The sequence below is a fragment of the Haplochromis burtoni genome, unplaced genomic scaffold (genome assembly GCF_018398535.1).
Source record: "Haplochromis burtoni strain Fernald_Lab_line unplaced genomic scaffold, NCSU_Asbu1 Contig_116, whole genome shotgun sequence".
Lineage (NCBI taxonomy): Eukaryota > Metazoa > Chordata > Actinopteri > Cichliformes > Cichlidae > Haplochromis > Haplochromis burtoni.
In genome coordinates this window covers 1,338,427-1,343,945 of record NW_024582477.1, presented here as the reverse complement: position 1 = coordinate 1,343,945, position 5,519 = coordinate 1,338,427, and positions in this window count along the sequence as shown.

The following is a 5,519-nucleotide window of genomic DNA, read 5'->3' as shown; positions in this document are numbered from 1 at the left end:
TTGTGTCAGAGAATTACAACAGTGGTGTACATCCGTTTTCCTGCGCAGTAGATGTTGAAATTTGTGGCTCAGCGGTAGTTGATGTTTGCATGTTAGTCATGTGGGATCGGGCTGACTGAGAAAACAGCCTTGCAAATTTCTTTCTTTCTTTTTTCCATATTTCTCTCTACACACGCAGCCTAATTGTTACACTCTGTTGTATAATGTAGCTTCAGTCAGCCATATAATGATAGAATTTGGATGACAACCTGGTCTGAGAGGCAAATGACCTTTTTGAAGCGCTCTGCAGGAGGTGTGATTACAGTTAACAATGTCCTTCAGTTTGACTCTACATCAACATGTTCACAATCCTTGAAAAACTCTCCTCATGGGCTGCCCCCGACATGCACGCTGAGGTTTGTACAGGACGGGCATTCCACATCACTGACACCTCCAGCTTTTTAAGCCCATTTGAGTGTAGAGACTCTGTGACTCTGAGCAACGTCAGAAAAGAATACATTCAATTGTTCAACTGTAGTCGCTACAAAAGTGCAAGGTTCAAAGAGTTATTCTGCCTCCCTGCGATGGGGGGAACGGTGTTGTTTTTGTCCGGGTCCTTTTTTGAGTCGTTGCATTTTTCTGTCACTTCTTCTAAAGCGGGAATGAACCAGCACGGAGAACAAAAACACAGGAGCGGAAATAAATTGTTGTTTGGTGGAAAACCTCTCCAGCGCCACAGCATGTTCTCTGTCGAGTGCCCTGATAATTAATAACTTGCCTCACAAATCTCATTAGAGCATAATGAGGGAACAAGTGCTATTAGAAAGACATAACGGAGACGGTTATCTTCTAAGACATATTGTAAGCCGTGGGCAGACTGACAGACTCCGCCGCGCTTTTAGGACAAACATGATGCAAACAGAAATCTTGTTTTTATGTTGTTTGATGCACTCGGGGGGTGATATCGACTTCAAACATTTTGGCTTTTGGCTTTTGTGACTGAACAGATATTTGTTGGTTCTCATCTGGGTTTCTTTTGAGACAGGATGACTCAGTTGTTTAGGAAGGTCAGTGCCTGTATGGTAAAAATGTGCAGCAGCTTTGAGCACATCCAAACAAATCCTCTGCTCCCTGGACGGTTCGAAAAATATACTTTTTGCAAAGGCTGTTACAGCCCTCCTCATTTCTGCAGCTCTACAAACTGCAGCTACTACAACGCCTCCAGTTTCTCATACCCTGGCAAATAAGACACTACGAGAGATGTGGCAGTAAACATTGTTACACAAGTGAATCGGGGAAGTGATCTGCTGTAGGGCAGTGCTTTCTTTACTTACGTTCTTAATACCAGAGGATTTAATCAAAACGGCCTAGATACTGTCGTGCAACACGCATTGTCTTCAAATAACACAGAAAGAAATTGAAAAACCAAAGCTCATTTGAGATTATGATTTAAAAGTGTTTCATTGTAATCATGAATGAGGAGTTATTTTATCAGGTAATCTCTTCCTCTGTCTGTTTAGATATCTGCTCACTTGTTGACGAGGCAAACGGCATCAAGTGGATAAATAAAAATCCAATAGCATCTTAATTGTTCTGGGTTTTCTGAGTAAAATTGGCTTGGTCTTTTCCATCTCGTGTTTCTTTTGGGATTGATCACTGATGCTTCGTCGCTCATTATCATTCAGGCCTTGGGTCCTGGCTGTTGTGTCGCTGGAGCTGTGGGCGGGTGGGTGCAGGGGGGCTCAGCCCCAGTGCAGGGGACCTCTGGTGCATCGTCCCAACTAGGGGGCTCTCTAACTGGTGGGGAGGTTGTTATATCTTTGCAGGTGGTCTCCTCTCTACAGGAGCTCACTCTGCAGGTGGGGGGAGAGATATAGGAGAGGTGGAGAATGAACTCAACCTGGGTGTCTATTGTCTTGTGTAGTTTGGGAGATGATTGGATGATGGGGTGGGTGCAGTTTTCTCTGGGGTGGAGTCGGGTGGGCTGCCCCGGACTCTGTGGGGCTGGGCGGTGCTGCTGCTGCGGGCCCCGGTCCGGATGGGCCTGGGCCCCCTTGCCCTGGTGGGTTCCAGAGTGTGGGGGTGCCTACTGGGGTCAGCGGGGGAGCTGGCCCCAGGGAGGGGCCGCTTGCCCCTCCCTTTCTTCCCTCCCCATCCTCAGCTGCCTCCCTATTCCCGCTCTACCACACCCACCCACACACGCAGGGCTTGGGGTGCAGGTATGTCACCAGGGTGCAGGGGAGGCACTCCCCCTCTGTCCCCTTCTGGCCGCCTGTGCCTCAATTTTATTCTGCAACCTAGACATCCACATTACTCACACTCTCACATAACACATACATATAGGGCCTTGGGGGTGGGCACGTTTTACAGCATCCAGAGGATGGTCGGTGTACTCCAACCCACCTCTGGCGCTGGTGCCCTACCCTCAATTTTAAATGCATTAGACACTAAGGGTTTTCGGGAGGAGCCGTGCTGCTCTCTGAGAGGAAGCTAGTACCATGCTCTCCTGTGTTTTAAATGCACTTTAGAACAGCACACAGCAACACTACATATGAGCGGGCGTAGGGAGGTTTGGGGTCTTCACTCACCCCGGTTCTGTTAGCCGTCAGGGCTGGGGGGCTGGGAGGAGGTGCTGGCCGTCAGATTGGGGTCTGGGATGCGGGGCCTCCCTGCTACTGCAGATAAGGAGGTGGTCCGCTTGCCTCCACCCCAGAGAGAAGGGTTACATCTCCTGGGTCTAGGTGCGGCTTGCCCCTCTGGGGCGGGGGTACCTGGACCTGGGATATAGAGTATGTTTGGGGAGTGTGACTGTCTGTGCAGTGTCTATTTGTGTCTGTCTACACGTTGGGTGAGTGCCGAGTATTTGGTTGTGCATATGGGGTGGGAATGCACGTCTGTGTCCGCGTGTGCCTGTTCGTCTGTGTCTATATGTCAGGTTGGGTCTTAGACTCAACCTCTCTGGGTACATCTCAGGCCCTCTAAAGTACGGAGGCCTATCTCCCCTCACCACACTCCCTGCCGGTGGCTGATGCCCTCAGACGTTGGTGTGTTGGTGGTCCTTGTCGTCTGGGGCTGGGCGCTCATGTATGTACCGGCTCACTCCTGGTGGCCGATTGGCGTGGCCCAGTTGGGCTCCTTCCGGGGGTGGGGTGCCCTCAGGCCTCTGGCCTCTGGGCCTGAAGCTCGGTCCTCTCTGGCACAGCTGGCTGCCGGCAGAGCCCGCGGGCACGCCACTGCAACCCCCTCTGGCCTCTGCTCCGTAGCTGCTGGGTGACCTCTCGTTTGGGGCTCTACTCAGCTCTTCCCAGGAGGGTGGCACGGTTCCCCCCCTTTGGTGGTCCTCCTCGGGTCCTTGTACTCTGGGGCCTCTGGATATCTGGGGCCTGGATCTCCTCCATACCTGCTTCATACCCTGGTGGACGGGGCTATGGCTCCCCACACTCCCTAGCAGATCGTTACATGGAGAAACCTTTGGAATACAAGCATGCTGATCCACACAGGTATGCACACAGGTGTACACACGGGTGTTCACAGACGCGGACTACACCTTTCTTGGCTGCTGCCTCAAAGCACATTGTGCGCTGTCTATCTTGCGTGCTGCACAATATCGTTTAATATTTAGTATCTACTGTATCTACTGCTAGCTAGTTTATTGTGATGGTGCTGTTTTTTATTATGTTGCTCTTTTTGTTTGCTTTCTCTTCTGTTTTTTTTCTCCATACAGGTGATCCAGGTGTTTTGTTTGTTTTTCTTTCTTTCTTCCCCCTTTCTCACCTCTCTCTCCCCTTTGGTTTTCTTTCTCTCCCTCTCTTTCTTCATTCTTTCTCCCTGTCCTATCCCCAGTCATGTCTGTCCCGTTTGTAGCAACTGAAAATAAAATAAATCATAATTATAATAAAGGTCAATCAAATGGACCAATATGGCAAGGCCATGATGATCCACTTGGTAAAATAAATCCGCTTGGCATCTTTCTTGGCCTTAAGACAACAATTCTGATGGCTAAAGATCCAAACGGGACACAAAAAAAACAAAAAAACCTTAGTGGGGGCTGTGTGCTTTGGAACTGGTCCTGAGCCTTTTTTCACACCTTTACTCATGTGACGACTCACATGTCAGTCAACAACATCAGGATCACCTCCAAAGGGGACAACTCCTACTAAGGGTTAAATGTTTGGGACTCTCCACCATTTGCTACTCCTCAGCTGTAACAGGCTGATGGGGTGTTGTCGTCACCCTGCGGGTAGGCAGCATAGATACTGAAGTTTGTGAACATGATAACTTGAACAGTATCTGAAAGTCATGTCTTCAAAAATAAGGGAAAAAATCCAGCAAAGATCCGATACAGGACATGAGAGTCGCATCATCAGAAATGGTCTCTGTGGAAGGATGGCTGTCGAGAAACCATTCTTAATTCTTGCCAAATTACACAACAACTGGACTGAAACTAAGTGCATGTGATTAACCCAGCTTTTAAATTTTTAGTTCAAATGGCCATCAAAATATGCAGAGGTGGTCAGGAGTTTTACTTCAGCCAGTGTTGATGCGGATTTTGTCAAAATTGATGGAATTATGAACCCAGAAAAGTGCCACCGGATTTTCAAGCGCCACACAAGCTCATCTAAAAAGGGTGTGATTAGTAACAGCTTCATTTTTTTCAGCATGTCAAAGATCCCAAACACATTGGCAGTGCAGTAAAAGCACACCTGGAGAGAAGGCACAATGAAACACACACAGAAAATGGAACAAAATCAGCCAACATCCAAAGAAGAGTTTGAATAGCCTTCAAGAAGCCTGGAGAACTATTCCTGAAGTCTACTTAAAGAAATGATAAGAAACCTCGGCTAAGAGAGTTCAGGCTGTGTTGAAGAATAAAACGAGTCATACTAAATATTGACTACCAGGGTAGTTAGAACTGTTCAAACTCTGTTATTGCATTACATATTTTATTTCTATTTATTTGTGCACACTTCAATAAATCAATACAGCTGTGTCCGATTTTTCTAGCAAACAATAAAGAAACAACTGGTCACTCAGTTTAGATAGAACTGTACGTCTACAAGTTGTAAATAGAGTTTGGGTGGAACGGAACAAATTTGAACTAGAGATCTGATAATACCGACTAATTTGTCACACATACACACACAGAAAGCAAACTCCAGCACAATATAGTAGAAGAGAGTCCAATAAACTACACAGCAAAGCCATATTATTTGTCAGAATAAAAAAAAAAATGGTCCAAAGCCTTCCAGAGGTCTGGTGCAATAACATAAAATCAGCCTCTAATCATACCCCTAAAAAGGCATGTTTGAGCATCAATAAATGTAAAGAGGCGACTTAAAAATAAAGATTTACCTCCTTACAGTTGACTGGGAGGTGGAAATCGATTAAACTAAATTTACAGAATGAGATAAAATTCACTCATTTGTGTGCACCAGTTACCTATTATTTATTTATTTTTTTATCAAAGCTAATGGTTTACTGTGTTCATGACCAACTGGTCAAACACCAGAATCTGTTGGTAAAAGTTTGACCTTCGAGTC